The 25,630-nt window shown below is 41.1% G+C and overlaps 1 long non-coding RNA gene and 1 other non-coding gene across 2 annotated transcripts; both read left to right on the top strand.

Moving 5' to 3' along the window:
- Nucleotides 1-342: 342 nt before the first annotated feature.
- LOC138846471 (uncharacterized) lies at nucleotides 343-24,788 on the top strand. Its single transcript, XR_011383976.1, has 4 exons — nucleotides 343-626; nucleotides 1,713-1,812; nucleotides 10,946-11,063; nucleotides 24,534-24,788. It is a non-coding gene; the product is annotated as an uncharacterized lncRNA (long non-coding RNA).
- Nucleotides 8,911-9,017, top strand: LOC127485078 (U6 spliceosomal RNA). Its single transcript, XR_007912271.1, has one exon. It is a non-coding gene; the product is annotated as a U6 spliceosomal RNA (small nuclear RNA).
- Nucleotides 24,789-25,630: the final 842 nt, after the last annotated feature.

The raw sequence follows: 25,630 nt of genomic DNA on the forward strand, positions 1-25,630 counted from the left end.
TGATACTGTCCCTCAAAGTGGATGTCTTGTGTCCAGGACACAGCATGACCTACCATCTATCTGGAGTGTACCCTACCTCTAAGATGGAACATTTGGAGGGTCTTAAGTTTTGTCCTTTTGTGTCTGCATTCTTAAAATAGCCCCCCCCATTACAAAATACATGTTTCCTTTTGAAACGTTGAAAATACAAGGAAGCAGAAAGTCAAAAACCAAAAACTTCTGTATTCTCATCACTATGAAATAAAGGTCATGAACACTTTAGGGCCCAAATCCCCTTAGAGTCAGTATAAACACCTCTACAAGGTGCTATTGAGGACAGACTTCAGGCTCATCCCTCTGATCCCCATAAGCTGGAAAGAGGCCAGTGTGGGTAGGCTCTGCCTCAGCACAAAGAGAGCTACCTATAATGTACTGGGCTACTGTTTGTAAATATCGTAGATTGTGAAACTGTGCCAGGTCTGCAAACCCCATAAACGGATGAGGAAACTGAGGACCTGAGGAGTATCACTGGGCAACGCAGAGTTCACAGGACCAAGACACTCTCCTGGGTCTCATCTGCCACCGTTCCCTGCACTCTACCAGCTGTCTCACTGCTCGAAGAATTCCAGTGACAAAATTCAATTTGGGTAGGCCCATTTGACTATATCCCCAAAGCATGAGCAATTTTTATGCACTAATTTGGCATGATGGGGAAAGAAATCATCTCCATATAAATCCAAATTTCCAAACAACTAAAGGTCAGCTTTTTAAATGCAAAGGCTTTTATCTTAATTTTAACTGATCTCAGTGGAAATTATTCTAGCTATGTCATGTTAAAGCGAGGCATATTCAACAATATCTAAACTTTTCTTTATGATTCCAAGTTATAATTACGGGCACTGGGTTTTATTCTGTGCTGTGATAGAGAGAGACCTTGTGGGATTGGTAAATGGTGAAATCTTAAACAGCTTCAGACTGCTAAGCTGTTATAGTTTTATGTTTGCTTTATATGGATTTTCTGTCTCTCCCTTCACAATCAAGCTGTCAGCTATTATTTCTTGCTGTTCCCAGTATGTCTGAGATCTTTCTCCATTTATTCCCCATCTGCTATGCTCCTTTAATCTGTTACATGGAGGGAAGTAGAGATCCATGTTTGTTAGAAGTATTTGTCATATAAGCATAACAGGCTCTGAACGAGAGCTGAGCAGCTTTCTTAGTCACAAAATTAGCAAGCACCCAGGGATATGGATTTCAGTCTCTTAGAAGCCTTGTTAGGTTTATTATCTCTTTAGACTGGCCAATAAATAACATTTAGATAAACGCTGGATGACAGTTCTTCAAAAAGTAATAGAAAATGAAAAAGATGATTTACTTTGGTGCAAAACATTTTTTTGAAATCCATGCATAGTTTTTTCATGACACACATCTTCCGTGAACTCTGAGTTCTCCTCATATGCATGGTTTAGAAAGTTTCTGTCCCACAATAAATTTAATTGCATTTCACCATGAGCCTTTTGAAGTACCCTTGTGGTACAGTGCTCTTTTAAAAAATATAGATATAAATGGGCATGAAGAATTCAGGCATGCTTTGCTTATTTATGAACCCCAGTCTTTCCTTGGGAAGAAATCCAAATCTCTAAGCAACAGAGTGGGTGCTGGGTTCTTTAAGCTATTTCTTTTCTCTCTTTCAAATTTCTAAAACCACTTTCCAACCTAAAATTGGTATTTTCTAGACTCAAGTGGACAGCAAATGGAAACACAGCCCAGGCAGCCAGCCCCAAGGACTGGCAAGGACAGAAGACAGATCTCAGGGATCCAGGCTGCTTCTCTCAGGTGTGGCTACCCCACCCTCGCCAAACTTTTCACTTGTTGCTTGTGTGTTTTTATAAATATTTATTTTATCTGAAAGGCAGAGTTACAGAGAGGGGGAAAGAGAGACAGAGAGATCTTCCATCCATTGTTTCACTCCCCCAAAAGGTTGCATCGGCTGGGGCTGGGGCTGGGCCAGGTTGAAGCCAGGAACTTCTTCCAGTTCTCCCAAGTGGGTGAATGGGCCCAAGCACTTGGGCCATATCTGCTGCTTTCCTAGGCACATTACAGGGAGCTGGATGAGAAGTGGAGTAGTCGGGACTTGAACCGGCATCCATATGGGATGCTGGAGCTGTAGGCAGTTTAGTCTGCTGTGCCACAGAGCCGGCCCCTGCTTCTGTATTTTTTGCAGACATGAATACCCATTTCCCTTCATCCAGTCTTTAGCATGTCTTTAAATTCCTTTAAACGACCAACAAGATTGATTCTCCTATTCTCCCAGATCCTAAATTTCTACAAATATACTCTAAAAGCAAGAACCAACAAGTAAATGAGGACTGGTAGCCTTCAAGCTCACGTGACACTGAAGTCATTTTTAAACCTACCATTAGAAGTCGTGCTGTGGGAGCCCAGCAATTTGCAAACTGATGCCAAGACCAGGAATTACTCAATGCAAACACCTGCTTCAGAGTGATTATCAAATTATCCACAGCCTAACGATGACCCCGCAAGTTGAGTTTCCTTTACCCTCGTTCCATGGTCGTTTGGATTCACCAGTAAACACCCGCAGACCCACTGCACTCTGCTCAACGCAAAGGTCAAATTAAACAACTCATACCAGAGTTAATGAGGGGCTGTAATAACAACGGCCCAGCAACTTTTGAACGGTGCATTAACAATTTGCAAAGGACTTCCACCCGCAGGATCTCACAGTGAGCAACTGCGGCACACGAAGGCTGCTCCCTGGGAAAGTTGCCACCTTTGAGTTTTCCTAAAGAATGCACAAAACTTTCAAGTAAAAACTGAGCTTAGAACACCCCCCCCCACACACACACATGTCTCCCTTCCACTCCATCCTCTCCCTCGCTGCTCCTCTACCTTTCTTTCCAGCTGTCAGTGGCGAAAGTGTATGTTTTAATTTTCCACGGCTGACCACATCCAAAGCTGTTTTAAGAGGCGAGGGATTCTATTCATCTCAAATCTCTGTGCAGCCCTGGCTTACCACAGCTGGCTCTGGTACCATTTGCAAATTCTGACTTGCTATCTAAGGCTATTTCTAAGGCTATTGTGAGTGACATTAGGCCCATTTCTGGCAAGAAATCCTCTAGTTGAAATGTATACTATTTTAAATGGCCTTTTTGTGATCATGGTCTCTACCCTTAAACAAACGAAGGGCATAGTTCCCCTGATGGGGATCCCAAGGAGAGCTTGGGAAGAAATCATCATTATCAAGGCGGTTCACCCAGACACACAGGCTTGCTTGTTACCGTATTTAAAGAAGTGGCCACAAAGAAATAGTCATTGGATTGACAATAGGGGGAACCTAGTATGCATTTCCAAGGAATCACATTTTGGGGAGAATTACAGAATAATTACACATATGCTTAGATCGCGAGCATTCAATGAAGCGGACAGTATTTTGAGGATTTAAGATGTTGGTGTTGTGGTCGTCTCTAAGAAACCGGGATAATTCAGACATTCAAATGCAAAACCGCACCATTTGGAGAGTGTAATGCGGTCTGTTCTGGTCACTGTTACAAATTCGGAAAGGATTCCCTGGCTGCAGACATTAGAGGCACTTAATACTTAAATCTGTTTCCAAATGGAAAGCATAGAACAAAAGTGCGGGGCATTAATGAAACGTATCCTAACACTGGTGTGCTGACACATTTCATTAAAGTGTCACTTTGGGAGAGTAAAAAATAATGACAAGAGCTGTGCTGGATGCAACTTGATAAGGCCCTCAGATGAAATATCATTAGCTAATAACACATTAAACATCCATCTTAATACTATCAGGGTTTTCAGATTGGGGTTGAATTCATTTCATGCCCAGGATGATGTCTATAACCAATTACTATAAATGGTCTAAATTCATTCATCTAAATACTGATTGTTTATTCATGTTAGCTTTATTTTAACTGCCAGCAAGTCAAGTATCAGGAGAAATTATGTTGCAATTGTCTTAAGAAAAATACCTTAAGACAGCAAGTATCTTGTTTACTTAAAAGCCTAGCCATTAGTTGTTTCCTGAAAGAACCTATTTTGTGTATTTTTAAAAATATGTACTTTTCTCATTTTGTTGGTAACTAGCAAAATACTTTTCTACTGAATTCTAAAAAGTGAAAGTGCTCTCCTAAGTTTAAGGTGGTTTCTTTTTTTAATTAAGAAATTTTGATAAAAATAAAAACTCAACAAAAGTGGTGCAGAAAAATCAGCATTTTTGGAGGTTCAAAAAAATGTCTGATTTAATGTATTGATTTAAGGCTATGCAGCTCTCTATTCAGAAAAATTTTCCATGTGTAAATATGTATACTTGGTATTTTCAGTACATTTTTGAAACTTCCCCCTCTAAGATCTTGTATTCTAAAACATCAGAATAACAAATCTTTGCAACTTTAGTAGCTATCTCAATACTCTCAACTGACAGATTTATGTAGGATGTTTTCTCACATTTATAAATTTGTTTTGTTTTGCATAGTAGAGTCAGTTCATAAAATGTAGCGAGCCAAGAAATTCTTCCAATAGCCAAGAATCAAGTTGCAAAGTAACACAAAACAGGAGACACGAAACAGAGAAATTAGTCCACAGCAAAACAAGGGAACCGCACAAGGAACTCTAGGCTGGCAATCTCGCAATGTGAAAGGTTAATCACAAGATTTAAAATCTAATCTTGCTTTCAAAGGCGGCTCATGTAATTGCATACATTGTAAAGGAACATGAGAACAGTGGGAACAGAAAAAAAAAATTTAAACAAGCGGGCTTGATATAAGCTGTAAATTTAATATGGAGGAAAGCAAAAAGTTAGCCTGAGTAAGCAGAGACGGCCGTTAAGGGTCAGCCAGGGAACTGCGGCGGTAGAAATGGCTACAAAGAACCATTTCTAAAGAAAAGGGAACTTTTAATTTTGGTTGAATACGTTTTCCAATGGGATACTCCCTAAAGACCCTTTAAATTCCATTCATTCATCTTGCCCAACCGATATTTATGGGAGCCCTATTTTGCACTGATATGATGGGAATACAAAGACAAATGAGACACTAGAGGAAGGAAGTCCTAGCTCTGAGAGCACAAAGCAGAAAGTGAGAGTGCGGGAGTGAAAGATGTGACTCCACAGAGGGCTTTAAACTATGCCCTGAAGCGCCTGACTTGGCGGGAGGAGGTGGGAATGAGAAGGTGTGCGTGGCAGAGGGAACTGCAGGAACGAGATCCCGCAAAGGGAAAGGTTGGAGTGTGTGCAGAAGGCAGGGAGCAGCCGGGGCCAGAAAGGTAGAGGGTTAAGATCATGGGCCCCAGGGGAGTTGGACTTAATTCTATGGAAGGGGAGAAGCTTCCGTTTGCTGTGTAGGGACCCAGGAATGGTTTGATGCAAAAGGTATTGGAAGAGGTAGAGCCTGGCGGCAGGAAGGGGTGGGGCAGCCTAGAAGAGGAAGAAAACATAATGTAGGCAGAATGTATTTCAGGGAAGTAAAATGTAGAAGTTTGTATTTTTGGGCTAAAAAAATACATACATTCTGAAGTTTGCCACTTCTTGTGAATTGCAAAGGCAGTGTGGAAGTGCCACTGAGGAACATGGAGTTTATCCAGGAACAGTGGAAAACTCTGACCAGTTGGTGTCACTCAGACCCAACTCCTGGTCTTGCATCTCTCTTGGGGTGATGGCCAGGAGCATCCAACACCAATGCCAGGGACATCCAACAGACAATAAGCGCTCCCAAGGTGGGCATGTAATTCTCTACCACAGCATGAATGTGGGTGTCTTTTAGGCCCATCCCCCACACAGAACTATCAGCCAATCCAAGAGCACCCCTGTGCCCAGAAGTGTGCTAGCAAGGAAGGAAACCGGCTCCACCTTAACATCAAGGAGCGGGAGCTGGCCTGTGTTGGCAAACACATTCAGAGGTCCTTGGTAGTAACTGCATGGCATTACGATTTGTGGGAGACATTACTAAAATGGATAATGGACAAACGAGTAAACAAAAAAACTTTGTTTTTATAGGTGCATTTCTTTTTTTGTGAAGGTTTTTATTTAATGAATACAAATTTAATATGTACAGCTTGTAGGGATATATTCTTTCTTTCCCCTATTCCTGCCCTCCCACCCCGACTCCCTCTCCCATTCCATTTTCCATTAAGATTCGTTTTTAATTGACTTTAAATATAGAAGATCAACTCTATACTAAGTACAGATTTCAACTATTTGCACCCACACAGACACACAAAATATAAAGTACAGTTTGAAGACAAGTTTTAATAGAGGCATTTCTTTACCTGTTATATTTACACAGCATTTTATACTTTCCAAGGTGCTTTTCAATATCTGGTATTATTTCAGTTCCATCACTAACTCCACTCTTGTAGAGTTTTAGGAGCCTAGAGAGGTTGTGTGGCTTACCTCAAATCTCACAGCCACCTGGTAGGGAAACGAGTGCTCAGAACCTGAGCCTTTTGGCTTTTTCATCACTACCATCATCTGGCCTTTTCCAGTTTATGAGGGGACTTCAGAAAGCTTGCAGATAATGGAATTAAAAGTTGATTATTTTAGAGCAAAAACATTCTGAAATCCATGCACCAATTTTTCATGATACACATTTTCCATGATCATTTTGAAGATCTCTCATATAGATGAGAAATGTTTATTTATCAAAAGTCTATTCTAGAGGCCAGCATTGCGGCAGAGCAGGTAAAGCCACTAACTGCAATGCCAGCATCCCACATGGATGCCTATTTGCATCCCAACTGGCCTACTTCCCATCCGGCTCCCTGCTAATGTTCCTGGGAAAGCAGCAGAAGACAGCCCAAGTTACTGGGGCTCTGCACCCACACCGGAAACCAGGAAGACGCTCCTGGCCTACTCCCAGCCACTGTGGCCATTTGGGGTGTGAAGCAACAGACAGAAGATCTCTCATTCTTAATCTCTCCCTTTATAATTCAAATAAATAAAATAAAACTTTAAAAAAGTCTATTCTAGGGGCAAGTGTTGCAATGCAGCAGGTTAAACTGTTGCTTGGGATACCTGGGTCCCATATCAGAGTACAAGTTCAAGTCCCAGCTGGTCCAGTTCAGATCCAGCTTCCTACTAATGCACACCCTGGGAGGCAGCAGGTAAAGTAGTTATAGGGACTCAGGTTCTTGGGCCTCTGTCACTCATGTGGGAGACTGAGTTCCAGGCTCCTCGGTTTGGCCTGATCCAGCACTAGCTGATGTGGGTATTTGGAGAGTACACCAGTGGATGGAGGACCTCTCTCTCTCTCTCTCTCTGTCACTCTGCCTTTCAAGTAGATGAAAGTAAATAAATCAATCTTTTTTAAAAAAATTCATTCCATAGAAAACATGCTTCTAAATTTGAGAAAATTCTCAGGTTTTCCTGAGTTTTAACAGAAAAAATCCTAACAGAGCTTTAAATGTTAAATGAAAACCTAGCTCGTTGTGCCCACCTGGAGCCCCCTAGTGGCAGGTAAAAAGCAATCAAGAAAATTTGAGAAGGTTTTAGGATACAGACATCTTGGGAATTTGGGGGGATCTGATTTTATAGACAAATGAGGATACTAACTCACAATTTTCAAAAGGGGCTCATCTAATCTAGTCCATTCACTAAGAAATCAAAGACCAGGAGGGTCAAGCAATGGGTTCAAGCGCCCAAAGCTAGTACTTTCTCTAGTAAAAAGGAACTTAGCATCTTCCTTCTTGTCTCTCTTTTGGATTAACATTCATACCACCCAATGTTCTTGGGAAGTAAGGCACTGGATAAGCTCCAGGTAGTTGCAGAAATAATTGTACAGATAGACACATTGTAGCTCCTGCTCTTAATACCTATATAGCCTATGTGATTTCATCTCCCCCATCCCCACAGAGCCTCAGTTTTCTCATTTGTAAACCAGATACAGACTGATTCCTCTTCACTGGGTGGAAACCTTGTTTCAAGGATTAAGTGAAATTCTGCAAGAATGACACATACTAACCTACTAACCATTCCTCACGTGGTAGTTATCACTCTGTGGAATCAGCCATCTCTGCTTTGGTAAACTCAGAACCACTAACCATTAAGCTTCTTATGTGCCTTCTTCTGTATATCAAAAATAAAAAAAATTTCAGGAGAAGTGAGTGTTTTGAAGATGCTCTTGTCTCCAGACTGAGAATGGTTATCACATGACCTCTGAGACACCAGCACCTAGTGAGCCCAGGGGGCCTGATTCTTCTTCCAGGCTTAATGTGAGGGTCCACCTGGAAGCAGTACCCAGGGAATTCATCTCTTGCCCATTGCTCAGCCTCATGGTGGTGTTGGGGAAAAGGAACAGCAATATTTCCCCATATTTCATCACCTGCTCCTAGTACCTCTTCCAATTGAAAAGCCTTGTTGGTATCTCTTCTCCTCAGCTGTAAAAAGTAAATAAATGGAAATACCCAGCTCTTCCCACCCCACATAGTAGTTCTGAGATTAAATAAGATCCAGTCTGAATCCCAGAAAGCTCCAATACTTTAGAGGTTACCAGCACCATTGTGGTTCAATACTTACTTCCTATCTCAGTTAGTTATTATGTGTCTAGCGTGTGCCATGCATTGAATACAAAGAGCAAATGAACATGGTCCATGCACACCCAGTTCAAAATCTAGTGCTCCCTTGGTTTTCTATTATTCTTGTTACTATTGACTAAATTAAGATGAACTATATACCATATGTAATAATAAAATATTTGCAATGAAACTAAGGCCCTATACAGTGCCTTGGATGCAGATGCTAGATACCGGAGAGGTTGTGTATTTTGTCTCAAATCTCACAGTCACTTGCCAGGGAAATGAGTACTCAGAACTTGAGTCTCTTGATTTTTCCATCTCTACCACTTATGACTTATGAAGGGACTTCAAAAAGCTTGAAGATAATGGAATTAAAAGATGATTATTGTGTTTGCTTTGGCAACACGTGTACTAAAATTGGAATGATACAGGGAGGATTAGCATGGCCCTTCCACAAGGTTGACAAGAGGATTGTTTTGGAGCAAAAACATTCTGAAATCCATGCATAGTTTTTTCATGATCCACACAGATACTAGTGTCCCAGTTTCCCAGCTTCCCTCCCTTAGCTTAAATTACCTTGCTCTGCTTTTATGATTGCAAATCAACATTTTACTAAAATTAGCTTACTGAAATGAGGGACTGGTGCAAGCCAGCCCTATGAGGTCCCCAATCTCCAGATTCTTGAGATCATTTACCTCCCCTATAGGTAACATCTTCATGTTTCATCTTGTCTTGAGAGGTTTCTTTTCCATGAACTCCAGATCCTGAGTAAGAAGTAGCTGCCCCTTGTAGGTAGCTCCAAGACTGACTGGACCCCACTTTGCTATCATCAAAATTCCCTAAAAGACACCCAATCACCAACCAATCAAAGGAGACACAAGACTGCAGACATCCGTCTAGAAGAACATCTACCCCTAACCCTTGGAGAGCCCAGGAATGACCCAATAGTTGCCTGACTCCCAGATATGCAGCATGCAATAAATATCTCCTTTCTTCCACCACCCCAATGTCAGCGATTGGCTTTCTGTGCGTCAGCTGAATTTTGGGAGTTCTATAGCAACTCTTGCAGCAAGTTTTGGGGGTTGCTGTATATCAACAATAGCTATCAATAGAGTGCCTAGTGTAAATTTGTCGCTCCCCGTCTTCGTGGAGGAACGACACAGGACCCTGCGCTGTTCTTTTGTCTGCTCGGCCCTCCCCAGGTTTGCTGCTGGTCCTTCCCGGGTTGGTTGCTGGTCCTTCCCGGGTTGGCTGCCGTCCCTTCCACCTCTGTGGAAGGGCAGTTCCCCCTGCCGCTTTTCCCCACTTCCGCGGGGGAGCGGCACACCGCCGGCCGGCTCTCTCGGGGGCTGCACAGGTGTTCCCTCAGATGTTCCCCTTAGATGTTCCTGGTGCATGTTGTCTCTCTCCTCCTTTATAGTCCTCTTCCGCCAATCCCAACTCTGCTACCCACACGCCGAGTACACTGCTCTCCTCCAATCAGGAGCAAGTCCTACAGTTTATTGGTTGAACTGGAGGCAGCTGTGTGGAAGCTGTTTCCCTTCTCAGCGCCATATTGTGGGAAAGCAGATGCATAGAATAAGTCTTAATTCCAGTAACTTAGTCTAGTCCGAGTTGCTCCCCACATAAATTAGACATTTATTGTATAAACAGTAAAAGCCACTTTGTTGGAATGCTTAGTTTTCTGCAAGTATTATGTAATTAGCTCCCAAGAAACCAATAAGTGGGCATTCACAAATGAAGCTTTCGAAGCTGAGATAGAGGAGTAACTTGTTGGAGGTCTTTCTTCAAGTAGCCAGCAGGCCCAGATCTAGAAGTTAAATTCAGCATTCCTTTCACTACACCATTAACAATTACTGAAAGATTTCTGTTCCCTTTAAATCATCTGGGGACTGTTGCAGGCACTAATTCTGAATTTAGCTTTAATGTAACATCACATTGATTGGCTCTTCAGTCCATCACTTGGAATCCCTTCTAAGACTCATATTTTTGAAATACAATAGCAAAAAAAAAAATCCCTCCAAAGGAACAAAACTATTGAAAGCTTTTCAGATTCTCTGTAGAATTAAATCAAATAAATCTGGTGGACATCTCTTTCTGTAATAAATATGTTGGCCCAGCATTTCTGTAACGCCTCCATAAGCTAACTTGAATTCATCTCCACAGCAGACGCCTAAGTGAATGCTGCCTGTATCTTTGTTAGAACCTCAGGGACCTGTGGTACTGACAACAGAATATGGCCTTCACAGAAAGGGTAACTATGTCCCAGTGTGCTTAGAATTTCAGTCTATGCATTTTTGCTTCTGTGTAATTATCAAGCATACCATCTTTAACTCTCAAAAGGGTCCAGGTTTGAACAAAAAACATATAATGACCCTATGAATAGATTATAGGGGTAAAGAAAAATTTCTCATCTTCTTAGGAATTAAAAAGGAAAACAGTATATCGGACTACTTCTCAGCATCCATCGTACAAAAATAGGCAACATATCTGAAACAACCATGCGCATACATGGACAGCCGTCAGCTCAAGACTAGAAGGTAAGTTCTTTGATCATCCCAGATTTCTCCCCATAGGCATTTTGCAAGCCCCAGTGAAGATATGGAGAATCCAAGAGAGAACAATAGTCTCTCTGGGCAAACAGAGGACAGTTGTAAGGGAGAGAGAGATAATCAGCGTCTGGAGGGAACGGTACTTTCTACACAGTGAAAGAGCACTGTAAGTCTTTATGGATCCCATGAATCTCAGACTGAATGTTAAACTGCACGTGCACAGGGTACAAGTTCAGGAGCCCGGGCAAAGAGCAGTTATTGCAATGCTCCACGCTGAGCAACTGCAGCAGCTCGCACAGATCTCAGGGACACCGGACTTCTCCAGAGCAGTGAGGGCTAACAGAATAACAAGGGCATCTACTAGAGACCCCAAAAGGCTGCATCTTAAAAGCAGAGTTACAAAGAGACCAAGATGGTGGAATAAGGAGGGAGCTTACTGCTCTAGTCTAGGGGAAGACATTTGAAAAAATGTAGAGAGAGCGCAGTCTCAGGGAAGAGTTAGGGAGAAAACGGCAGAGGAAACTCCATACAACTTAGAGGGGCAGTGTGGACCTGCATGGAAGATGTGGATGCACACAACTCAGGATCCCAGCAGCAGAGAGCCTCAGTACCAGCTTTGGAGTGAGGTGAAACTGGGCCGCAGCAGCCCAAGCCGCGGGAGATAAAGCTGCAGTAAGAGCCTGGCAGGAGTCTGGCTTGGAGCCCTGTGGGAGACAGTGTACCTGCCAACCTAGAGGGAAAAAAGCGGGCACTTTTCTGTCTCCCCAGACACCCGGCACCAGCATCCTGTAGCTGGCTGAGAGAGGGCAGTCACTATTTTGGACACACGTCACAGCTGTGCCAGTTCATGTCCGCACACCCAGCAACCAGCCAACAGATGTGTGAGTCTAGCTGGGAGAACTGATGGAGGGCTGGGTGCTTGTGACTATGGGAGCCCTGTGCACCGGCACTGTGGCTGTGTGGGAGGGCACAGGGTGTGGCTGGGTCTTTGGGCAGTCACTGTGGGCAGTTCCACATGCTCAGGGCTCCCTGATTCCCCGGTGGGGATGATTGCTGCAGGATCCTTTGTGAGGATCTTGTGGCAGTGTGAATGAATATTATACCCACTGGGGCTAGGGATCAGGTATTGGTCTCCTTGAGGAGAGGAAGTGAGCTGACAGAGCAGATTAAACCTCCCCTCTGATGATGATGATGATGATGATGATGAAGAAGGAGGAGGAGATGCAGAAGAAGGAGGAGGAGGAAGAGGAAGAAGAAGAGAATGGCAAGATATATTCTAAGTCTTAAGATAAAAAACTGTCAACCCAGTATACTGTACCCTGCAAAGCTCTCATTTATGAATGAAGGTGAAATAAACACCTTCTATAACAAACAGAAATTAAAAGAATTTGTCACCATCCTCCAACTTTACAACAGATGCTAAAGGATGTGCTGCACACAGAAACACAGTAACATGGTCATCATAAAATAAGGCGAAGGCAGAAAATCTCTCAATGAAAGTACAAAGAAAATCCAAAGTAAACAATAGGAATATTTATGATAAAATGGCAGAGCCAAGTCATTACTTATCAATAGTCACATAGAATGTAAATGGCCTCAACTCTCTAGTTTAAAGAGACAGACTCAGGGCTGGAGCTGTGGCATAGTGGGTAAAGCTGCCCTCTGCAGTGCCAGCATCCCATATGGGTGCTGGTTCGAGTCCTGGCTGCTCCACTTCTCATCCAGCTCTCTTCTATGGCCCAAGTAGAGAAAATGGCCCAAGTCCTTGGGACCCGGCACCCATGTGGGAGACCTGGAGGAAGTTCTTGGCTCCTAAATATGGATTGGTGCAGCTCTGGCAGTTGCAGCCATCTGGGGAGTGAACCAGTGGATAGAAGACCTCTCTCTCTGCCTCTGCAACTCTGCCTTCAAATAAATAAATAAATAAATAAATAAATTGAGAGAGAGAGAGAGAGAGAGAGAAAGGGAGGGAGGGAGGGAGGGAGGAGACAGACACAGACTGGCTGAATGGATTAAAAAACAAAACCCATCTATTTGTTGCCTACAAGAAACACACCTCACCAACAAAGATGCATGCAGACTGAAAGTGAAAGGATGGAAAAAGATATTTCATGCTAACAGAAGCCAAAAAAGAACTGGTATAGCCATCTTAATATCAGACAAAATAGACATTAACATAAAAACTGTTAAAAGAGACAAAGAAGGGCACTATGCAATGATTAAGGGATCAATTCAACAGGAAGATGTGACTATAATAATAAATATATGCACCTAATTATGTAGGGCACCTGGCTATTTAAAGGAAATGTTAATGGATCTAAAGGGAGATACAGACTCCCATACAATAGTAATGGAGGACTTTAATACCCCACTTTCAGCAATGGACAGATCAACCAGACAGAAGATCGGCAAGGAAACGGCAGATTTAATTGACACTATAGTCCTAATGGACCTAATGGATATCTTCAGGACTTCTCAACCTACAGTTGCAGAATACACAGTCTTCTCACCAGTGCATGGAACTTGCCTTGGATAGACCACAGGCTAGGCCATAAAGCAAGTCTCAGCAAATTAAAAAAAAATCAAATCATACCATGCATCTTCTTTGACTACAAATGGAATGAAACTGAAAACCAACAACTCAAGAATCTCTAGAACATATGCAAACACATGCAGACTGAACAATATGCTCCTGAATGAACAGTGGGTCAGAGAAGAAATCAAAAGAGAAATCAAAAAACTGTTGAGGAACAGATTTTTTTTATACTATTTAACTCTTTACTTACTATAGAGTTAACCTTCCGTGTATCAAGTTAATCGAAAATAGATTTTAGTAAAAAATAAGAATGGGAATAGGAGAAAGAGGAGGAGAAGGGTGGGATAGTGGGTGGGAGGGGGCAGGTATGGTAGGAAGAATCATTACATCCCTAAAGTTGTATTTATGAAATTCATGAAGTTTGTATTCCTTAAATAAAAGGTTTCTGGGGGGAAAAAAAGAACAAACAAAGTAGAGTTACATTATGCCAAGAATAAAATTTTTTCTAATCCAGTCTTAACAAAGCTTTTTAAAAAAAATTGAAGTTTTTTTTTTTTTTAATCTACTTGAAAGGCAGAATGAAAGGCAGAGAGACATAAAGACAGAGAGAAAGTGGGAGGTCTTCCATCTACTGGTTTACTGCCCACATGCTTGAATCAGCCAGAACCAGGTCAGGCTGAAGCCAGGAGCCTGAAGCTTCATGCTGGTCTCTGACATGAATGGCAGGAGCCCAAGCACTTGAGCCACCATCTGCTGCTTCACAGGAAGCGATATTGGAAGTGGGGCAGCTGGAACTTAAACCAGGAACTCCAATATGGGATGTGGATGTCCCGAACAGTGGTTTAACCTGCTGCAGCACAACACCTAGCCCAAAGCTTTCGTGTCTTTTCCCAGTGAAGACAAATATGACCTGCCAGAAAATTAACTACCTGTAGTGATAAAACTTAACATGCCTTAAAGGAAGACAACAGAATCCAGACCCTCCAAGGTTTAGCATCCACAATTTCTGGAAAAAACTTTAAAATTACTAGACTGTAAAGAAGCTGGAAAATATAGACAAAATTTGTAGAAGAATAAGCCACTAGAACAGACCCAGACATAAGAGAAGTGATGGCAGAAGAGGACTTTACTCATCTATTAGAGGATGTAAGGAGAAACATGAACATAATGAGGAGACAAAGATAAACAATAAAGCTGAAACGAAAGGAATCCTAAAAATACAACTTCTTAAATGAAAATTTTACTTCATGGCTTAGTAGAAGATCAGATACTGCACAATAACATTGGTGAATTTGACATTGCCTCAGAAATTATTTCCTCTGAAGCATTAAGCCTTAAAATTTTTATGGTACACTATGGAATAACATCAAGTGGTAACTGGACTATTTTGCAAGGAAAGGAGATGATGGGTGGGAGAAGATAAAATTTAATAAGTTAATAACTGGAAATTTTCCCAATGCAATGAGAAACACCCACCCACAGAATACAATGAATTCCAAGAAGGATAAACACAAAAACACAAGTATCTTAATCAAATTGCTGAAAACTAACAATAGATGATTTTTAAGAGCAGTTGAGGGTAGGGGGAGACATGATACTTAGAGGAATAAAGATAGGAGTTATCACTGATGTCTAATACAGATGCTCCTTGGATTTATGTCTCAAAAACTCATAAGTCAATTCACCTAGAATGTCAGAGCTCAGCAATGCACTAACATGGAGTACTGGTCATTTACCATGCTCACAGGGTGGGTGGAGCTGCCACTGCCCAGCATGGTGAGAAAGCTTTGTATCGCATGTAGTTAGCCTGGGAAAAGAGTAACATGTAAAATGCAAAGTATCGTTTCTACAGAATGTGTATTGGTTTCACACCATCATAAAGTTGAAAGCTCGTAAGGTGAACTACCATAAGTAGGGGACAGTCTATACAAACAATGAAAAACCAAATGATAATAGGATGACACTTCTTAAATATTAAAAGAAAATGAAAATAATGACTTTAGGTCTGTAACTAAAGCTGTAGTTATACCAATAGGCACTTTATCCTATTATTTTTTTTAAAGATTTATTTATTTATTTGAAAGGCAGAAATATGGAGGGAGGGAGGGAGGGAGGGAGAGAGAGAGAGAGAGAGAGAGAGAGAGAGGAAGAGAGAGAGAGAGAAAGAGAGAGAAAAAGAGAGAAAGAGAGAGAGAAAAGAGAAGAGAAACGAGAGACGAGAGACGAGAGACGAGAATCTTCCATCCACCGGTTCATTCCCCAAATGGCCACAACAGCCGAGGCTGGGCCAAGCAGAAGCAGGGAGTCAGGAGCTTCTTCCAGGTCTCCCATGTGGGTACAGGGGCCAAAGCACTTGGACCTCTGCTGCTGCTATCCCAGATGCATTAGCAAGGAGCTGGATCAGAAATGGAGCAGCTAGGACTAGAACCAGCATGCATATGGGATGCTGACACTGCAGGTGGAGGTTAATCTTCTATGGCACAGTGCTGGCCCCTCTATCCTGTTCTATCACCATAACTATTATGTCTCATTCTATTTGTGGATAAAATACCATTCAAAAATAAAGGCAAAATTAAGACATTTTTAGACAAGCAAAAGTTAAAATAGATTTCCTGTACACTTATACTTTAAGAAATGTCAGGGCCGGCGCCGCGGCTCACTAGGCTAATCCTCCACCTTGCGGCGCCGGCACATCGGGTTCTAGTCCCGGTCGGGGCACTGGATTCTGTCCTGGTTGCCCCTCTTCCAGGCCAGCTCTCTGCTGTGGCCAGGGAGTACAGTGGAGGATGGCCCAAGTGCTTGGGCCCTGCACCCCATGGGAGACCAGGATAAGTACCTGGCTCCTGCCATCGGATCTGCGCGGTGCGCCGGCCGCGGCGGCCACTGGAGGGTGAACCAACGGCAAAGGAAGACCTTTCTCTCTCTCTCTCTCTCTCACTGTCCACTCTGCCTGTCAAAAAAAAAAAAAAAAAAAAAAAAGAAATGTCAAAGAAAGTACTTCAGAATAAAGACAGAAAATACTAGATAAAAATGTAGTTGTACACAAAAAAATGAAGAGCACTAGAAGTGGTAATGGGTTTTAGATTCTAGATAATGCTATAATATTATTTTAGTTCATATATTGCTTATTAATTTATATATAATTATTATAATTAAAAGGGAATTTTGGGAGGTTACAAGTTGGGTTCAAAGCCACATAAGTGTATTTTTATATATTAAAAAATTGCAAAATTAAATTTAAAAATGTATAAAAGTACATAGGAAGGGGGTCTGCACTTGTGGTGTGGTAGGCTAAGCGTCTGCCTGCGGTGCCAGCATGCCATATGGGTTCCAGTCTGTGTCCCGGCTGTCCTTCTTCTGATCCAGCTCTCTGCGGATGGCCAGGAAGGGCAGTGAGGATGGCCCAAGTGCCTGGGCCCCTGCACATGCACTGGGGATCTGGACTTAGAGGAGGCTCCTGGCTTTTGACTGGCCCAGCTCTGGCCATTGTGGCTAGTTGGGAAGTGAACCAGCAGACGGAAAACTTTTCTCCCTGTCTCTCCCCCTCTCTCTGTCTGTAGCTTTACCTCTCAAAATAAACTAATTAAAAATCTAAAAAAAGTACATAAGAATAAACTTAATAAAATATACCCAGGAACAGTATTGTGAAAACACACAATAATAGCATTACTGCTAGATATTAAAGGATGAAATGTCCATATGTAGGAGATCTCACTGTTACTAAAATATCTTTAAGCCACAAATTGAGCTGTATATTCAAAGCAATAGAAATGAATATTAAAGCAGGCTCAAAAAATGAAAACATTGAAAAGTGGATTCTGAAGTTTACATAAAAATTGGGCCCAGCCCTGGCCATTGAAGTCATTTGGGGAGTGAACCAGCAGATGAGAAGATCTGTGTCTTCTCTTCTCTCTGTAACTTTGACTTTCAAATAAATAAAAAAATGTTGAAAAAATTTTCATAAAAATGTAAAATAATTAGAAGAGCCAAAATAATTTTGCAAAAGAAGAACAAATTGAGGGTTTTTAATATCTGAGTTCAGATGTATTATAAAACTATAGTAATCTAGAGAGTATGATATTACAGTAAGGCTAGGCATATAGATAAATGGTAAATGGAGAAGAATAGTACATGCATATCTATCTCTCTCTGTATATATACACACACACATACATACACATATTCATGAGTGGGTATAAATATACATTTACACATAGATACTTAATCTTCTCTTTAAAAAATCTTTTGCTAATATAATGCTTAATGGAAAGATCACAAGCAAGGCAGACTGGTCTATTCTTACAACTTTTATTCAAAATTATATTAAAGGCCCTAACCAATGTAATAAAACAAAAAAAAAGTGTTTAGATTTAACAAGAAGTAAAACTCTCATGAATGACATTATCATACAGAGAAAATTATAACGATTCTATAAATGTGTGTATGCAGTTGCTTTTCAAAAAAAAATGCCAACATAATTCAATGAGAAAAAAGAAAATCAGGGCTGGTGTTCTGGTGCCTGCAGTAGCAGCATTCTCTATTGGAGCGCTGATTTGAGTCCCTGTTGCTCTGCTTCCAATCCGGCTCCTTGTTAAAGTGCCAGGGAAAGCCGAGGAAGATGGCCCAGGTATTTGCTTCCCTGTCACCCATGTTGGAGACCCGGATGGAGTTCTGGGCTCTTGACTTTAGCCTGGTCCAGCCCCAGCAATTGTGGCCATCTGGGGAGTGAACCAGCAGATGGGAGATCTGTTTCTCTCTGTCTCTCCCTCTCTCTTTTGGTCACTCTGCCTTTCAAATAAATAAAAATAACTCTTTTAAAAAAGAAAAATAAAAGGTCATTTCAACAAATGGTACTGGAACAACTGGATATTCCCATGGGATAAAATGAACCTTAACTACTGCGTCTTACCATATACAAAAAGAAATTCAAAATGGACCTCAGACCAAAATGTAAGAACTAAAATGATTAAATTTCCAGAAAGTTAAAAAAAAAAAAAATTTCACTGCTTTGAGATAATCGAGATTCTTTAAGCATAAAAGTGGTAACCATAGAAAATACTATTGACAAATTGGATGTTGTCATCAGAATGAATAAACAGGGACCAGTACTGTGGTACAGTGGGTCAAGCCACTACCTGCAACACAGGTACCACATATGAGTTCATGTACCTGCTGCTCCACTTCCAATCTAGCTCCCTGATAATGGCCTGTGAAAAGCAGTTGAAGATGGTGCAAGTGTTTGGGCCCATGCACCCACATGGGAGAACTGGATGAAACTCCTGGCTTTGCCTTGGCCTAGCCCTGTTTTTTGCAGCCATCTGGGGAGTGAACCAGTGGGTGAAGGATCTCTGTCTCTGTCTCACCCTTTCTATAACTCTTTCAAATAAATAAATAAATCTTAAAAGATAAGCAAGGATAATGAATAAGCAAATTGTGATATACTCATATCCCTAGAACTCTATATCCCTAGAACAATAAAAAGAAACACAGATGAAGTTCCAGAATATTCTACAGAGTGAAAGAAGTCAGACATAAACAGAATGTATACTGTATGGTCCTTTACATGATGTTCTAGAGCAGGGAAATTGAGTCAACAGTTGCAGAAAACGAGTTTGTGGTTGGTTGGAGGGGGATTTGGAAGCTATGGATGAGTGGAGAAATATAAGGAATATTTGAGGGTTATGGAAATTTCTTTATAAAATGCATTTGTTTATTTGAAAGGCAGAATGACAGAGAGGGAGAGAGAGACATCATTCATCTGCTGGTTCACTCCCCAGATGGCTGTAACAGCCAGTCTCAGCCAGGCCACAGCCCTGAACCAGCAACACCTTCTGGGTCTCCCACAGGGTGACAGGGGCCCAAGTCCTTAGGCCATCTTCCAGGGCCTTCCCAGGTACATTATCAGGGAGTTTGGTCAGGAGCAGAGAAGCCACTACTTGAACTGGCTCTGACAAGGGGCGCTGGCATCACAGAGGTGGCTTAACCTCTGTACCACAAAGCTGACCCCAGACATTTTTATTATCTTACCTGGAAAAGTAGTTACATGGGTCCATACTCATATATTTTGTGGAAACTCAAACATGTACCAAGTACTGGTAGAAGCATTTTATAGATATGAGCAGACTGAAGCTTGTGAAATAAGCATTACTATGATTTCACACATGAGAAAACACATAGAAGTAACTTGTAACTGCATAACTAAGTCACTTGCCCAAAGTCCATACAGCTAGTAATAACCAGAATGAGAAAGGAGTCCAGTGGGGCCAGTGTTGTAGTTGTTGTGGTGTAGCAGGTTAAGCTGCCACTGGAAATGCTGGCCTCCCATATCAGAGTGCTGGTTTGAGTTCTGGCTACTCTGCTTTTGACGCACTACCTGCTAGTGTGCCTGCGAAGGCAGCAGAAGATGGCTCAAGTACACATAGGAGACCCAGATGGGGTTCCTGGCTCCTGGCTTCGGCCTGGCCCAGAGCTGGCTATTGTGGCCATCTGGGGAGTAAAGCAGCAGTTGGAAGATGGCTTTCTCTCTGTCTCTCCCTCTCTCTTCATTATTCTGCCTTCTGAATAAATAAGTAAATTTTAAAAAAATAAAGAAAAGTTCAAGGAGTAAAGACATTCCTTTATACAACAGTTCTTTTAACACTTTATTAAAAGGTTTTTGCCATGATTAACAATAAATTTTGAAAGGAAATAAATACCTCTATCTAATTTCAAAGTCATATGAGTAGTTAAGGAAATGCAAAGAAAAATAAATCTATTACTTTAAATGATACCTAAGCTTCCCCAAAAATTGCTCCTTTGCACTTTGATTCTGGAAAAGGAGTTTAGCTTTTTTAAGCACTAACAGTGTATAAAACTAACAGTATAAAAACTGGCTTCACAGAAGACGTGACCTCTCTGTTACCTGAGGGGATTGGCTAAGGGGATGGGAGTGTGGGGCATGGAAGATGGGGAGTAAAGCCCACCCTTGGCAGCAACTTGAAGGAAAAAGAGAGCCACGGAAAGCCTACACCCAGAGGCATGTGTGTGAGTCAACATGAGACACGCCATATTTCTGATGAGGTCTTCACGCCCCCCTTGCCTTCAAGTGAAAACTGGAGCCATGAAATCCCCTTTTTGTTAATGTTAAGATATGGTAATGCCAAGCATTCATGACCGCAGGCATGGAAAATTGATGAAATTACAGTCTGTTCAGGGAAATAATATGGTGATGAGAGAAAGAATCTTTGCCTGTGTCAGGATCCTGGTGGCAGCTTTTTGAAACAGGTGAACATTTTCTTCTCCTTCGTCTGAAAAACATCCCTTTGTATGATATGCCAAGTAGATGTCTATGGGGAAAGGTCAAAGGAAAACGGAGAACAACACAAATAATTGAGATATTTTTAAGGGCATGTAAGTGAGGGAGCATTTCATTAGTATCATTTCAGCAATTTTCTGCTCTCAAAGAAGTAGCCAAATTGAAATCATATCCTTCTACATAATGAGCAAAAGAATGTGATTATGTTGCCATAACATTAAGATTTGAGACAGTCACAGGATGGGCATCATGAAAGTCAGAGTTAAAAAACCTCAGTGAAACTAACCCAGTTCTTTCCCATGAATAATTTTCAGCAGAATTCATCAAAAACTAATCACCATTTGATGTAATAATGACAGCCACCACTCAATCTTCAGCATCACACATTTCTAGTGTATGTTACTTTGAAGTTTTTAGCAACTGAAAAACGTCTTGGTGTATCTAATCATAGAGCACAGTGCCTCCACCTTAAGTAACATCTTCCAAGGTTCAAAGCAATGCAACTGTATTGGTTATTTCTGCTCAAGAAAGTCAAATCATTGTGACTTAACCACCACCACTTGCTAATTCTCATGAGCTGTGCTGGTCTGCATAGGTGTTGGCCAGTCCCAGCTGGGTCCATTCATATCGTCATGTTGCTATATCAACTATGGGTTGATTGGCTTAGCGTGACTTTGGATAGCACAACTTGTGTTTCATCCAGTAGGAAAACACAAGTTTATTTTCACAACAGTGGCAGAGTTAGGAGAGATAGAAAGCAACTAAGGTTTCTTGATCTAGGCTCAGAAATGGGACATGGTTTACCCCATTCTATCGGCCAAAGGCACAGACTTAGTCCAAAGGGTCGAGAAACAGAGCCCATCTCTGGATGAGAAGAACTTGTGAAATAATATTGCCATGAGAAAGAATTGAAGCTCTTTTTGCAACCAGCCTCTATAATTACCCAATTGGAAAACAGATTGCCCCAAATCTAGACTGGGATCCCAAAAGGACACTGGTACCCCATTCTGATTCTTGAGCACGTACTCCCAGAGCAACAAATGTTAGATTAAGTTCTCAGATTAATCCATGAATCTGTTATCCCATAAAATTAAAGAAATGATTATGTATTGACAACATAATCTAAAAATAAATGACATAAGGACGAAGAAAATAATAATAATAAAATAATTTTTTCCATTCAGTTGTTGTTTATATTCCCACTAAACTAAGATCTTTTTGCTTTTTATTTGTTAAACTTCTATTTGGTGGTGTATTAAGCCTTTTTACTGCAATGTAAATTTAAAATGTTATCACAGAAACTAAAAACAAAAAAGACAGAAAGGTTGAAGGAAGAAGAGTGGGAGGGAGGGAGGAAGGAAATATCATTATGCCTTAAATTTGTATCTACAAATCATATTGAGTCTGTTAAATTTTAATAAAAATTAAAATGAAAAGGATATTTAAAAAGGAAAGCAATACACATCAAAAAGATCATTAATTGTGTCAAGTGGTATTTATCCAAGTGATACAAGGATGATTTGACACAAGCAAATAAACATGACTACATCAACAGAATGAAGCATAAAAATCATGTTATCACTTCAATAGATACAGAAAAAGCATTTAATAAAATTCAGCATCCATTCATGATATTAAAAAAATACTCTGAACAAATTAGGTGTAGAAGGAACATATCTTAACATAAAAACGTTATATAAGGGGGCCAGCGCTGTGGCGTAGCGGGTAAAGCCACTGCCTGCAGTGCTGGCATCCCATATGGACACTGGTTCAAGTTTCAGCTGCTCCACTTCTGATCCAGCTCTCTGCTATGCCTGGGAAAGCAGTAGAAGATGGCCCAAGTCCTTGGGCCCCTGCACCCACGTGGGAGACCCAAAAGAAGCTTCTGGCTCCTGGCTTCAGATTGACACAGATCCAGGGAGTGAACCAGCAGATGGAAGACCTCTCTCTCTGCCTCTCCTTCTCTCTCTGTGTAACACTGACTTTCAAATAAATAAATCTTTTTAAAAAAATGCTATATTTGAAAACCCCTCAGCCAACATCATACTGAATGGGGAAAAGCTGAAAGCATTTCCTCTAAGTCACAAAAATGAGGAAGATCCAGTCTGTGGACCATCTTAGAGCCATGAAATTATTTGGTTTAGCCCTGGCAAGGCAGCCATGAGTGGGACTCAAAATTCAATAAATCTATAGTAAACTAATTTTTAAGTTGATAATTTTGTATGGCCCACAAATGATGTTATAAATATTCAAATGGTTCTTGACAGAAAAAAAATTCCCCACCTGGGCAAAAGAGCTAGACTCAGAGAAGAAGGTCCAATTTTTTTTTTAAAGATTTATTTATTTTATTTGAAAGGCAGTTTATTTGAGAGGGAGGGAGAGAGAGAGAGAGAGTTTTCCATCCACTGATTCACTCCTCAAATGGCCACAATGGCCAGAGCTGTGCTGATCCAAAGCCAGGAACCAGGAGCTTCTTCTAGATCTCCTGCGTGGGTGCCAGGGCCCAAGGACTTGGACCATCCTCTGCTGCTTTCCCAGGCCATAGCAAAGAGTGCGATTGGAAGTGGAGCAGTCAGGACTTGAACCAGTACACACATGGGATGCCAGCAGGGAAGGTAGTGGTTTTTACCTGCTAAGCCACAGTGCCGGCCCCAATGTTCATTGTTACCACTCTCATTCAATATAGTACTAGAAGTTGTAGGCAGAACAATTAAGCCAGAGAAAAGGGGCTGGTGCCATGGCGCAGTGGGTTAATCCTTCGCCCATGGCACTGGCATCCCATATGGGCGCTGGTTCTCATCACGGCTGTTCCTCTTCCCATCCAGCTCTCTGCTATGGCCTGGGAAAGCAGGTAGAAGGTGGCCCAAGTCCTTGGGTCCCTGCACTCATGTGGGAGACCTGGCAGAAGCTCCTGGCTCCTGGCTTCAGACTGGCGCAGCTTGGGCTGTCGCAGCCAATTGGGAGTGAACCAGCAGATGGAAGGTCTCTGTCTCTACCTCTCTCTGTAACTGTCAAATAAATAAAAACAAATCTTAAAAAAAAGTGAAGGGATGAAGAAGATATTCCATGCAAATGAAAATGAAAAACAAGCTGGAGCAGCCATCCTAATATCAGAAAAAAAAGACTTTAAGACAACAACTTAACAGGGACAAAGGGCACTATGTAATGATTAAGGGATCAATTCAACAGAAAGATGTGACTTTAGTAAATGTACATGCACCCAATGCTAGCGCACCCAGCTATTTCCGGAGCACCCAACTATTTACAATATTAAGGGATCTAGAGACATTTGCTCCAATAATAACAGGGTACTTCAACATTCCACTTTCATGAATGTATCAACTAGACAAGAAAAAAAAAAAAGAGCCAACCTACACTACTGAACAAATGGACCTGTTACCTACAGAACATTTCATTGCACAGCTGCAAAAGCTATTACAAACTAAGTATCAGCAAGGCACAACTGACATCTAATCTTTTTAACCAAAAAGTCCTGCCTACTCTTTAACAATGAGGAAACAACCTTTGATATCTATATAAGTTGTATGATTACAAAATTTAGAAATACAGCACTATGGCAGGTCTATTAAATCAACATTTCCACTTCTTCCTACATTGTATTTTTCAGCCTTTTTCAGCCTTCAAGTGTGGCCAGTTACATTCAGTGAAGATGATTAGAAGAAACTGATGCCACTCTCAGGTTTCATTTGAAAACAAACAGAACAAAAACTAGCTTCCACTCAATGTTCCATACTTTTTCTGTCAGCCAGAAGTCAATACCCAAACCACCCTTGGAGGACATTTATTGAAGGTACAATGTAACTGATACTTCACAACTGACTCTATAGAGCTTCATTTGGTCTGTATCTGCCTTAATCTAGACACATGATTGAGGAATCTAAGTCTGTTGTTTGGACACATTACACATAGTAGGGTGTCTTTATTACCACTGCTGTTAGCTTGTCTCCACTTAATTTTGTCATGCACAAGTAATCTTCTAGATGAGAAGCATTTTACTTCTTTATATTCTTGTATACTAACAATTTATTTGTAGATCCTTTTATCTCTTCCATGTTGATAATCACAACACCTGCAAATAACGTTGGTTGGTTCTTTCTGGTCCTCATATGTTTTATTAAACTTTTCTTGCCTAAAAGTACTGTCTGGAACATCTTTCTTTTTTCTCACTTGAATAATCCCAACTTAATCTTTCATACTCCATTCAAGCATCACTTCCTCTGGGAAGCCTTCCCAAACCCTCCAGATTAGATTACCTCCCTCCACACCACCCTATAGAACCCTATGTTCAAACATCATTACATTCTAAAAGCTCATTCTGAACTAATTTTAGACTTAAGCAAAGTGCAATAGTACATTCCTTCCCCAAATATTAACCAACACCTTACATAATATTAGAAAAAAAATTACTACAGTGTTATCACACACCTTATTCTAATTTTACCAGTTTTCCCCATAATGTTCTCTAATGTAGCTTACATACTACATCATACTATATCTACTTATTTCTTTGGTTTCCTCTGTCCTTCCACGTTTTTATGATCTTGATACTTCTGAAGAGTACCAATCAGTGACTTTGTAGCCGTTCCTCAATCTAGGTTTATCTGAGATTTTTTAATGACTGGCATAAAATTACACATTTTGTCAAGAATAGCAGAGAAATGGATATCCTCAGTTGTCTGCCAGTTTTTGGGTTTTTTTTGTTTG

The sequence above is a fragment of the Oryctolagus cuniculus genome, chromosome 1, assembly GCF_964237555.1.
Source record: "Oryctolagus cuniculus chromosome 1, mOryCun1.1, whole genome shotgun sequence".
NCBI classification, from domain to species: Eukaryota; Metazoa; Chordata; class Mammalia; order Lagomorpha; family Leporidae; genus Oryctolagus; species Oryctolagus cuniculus.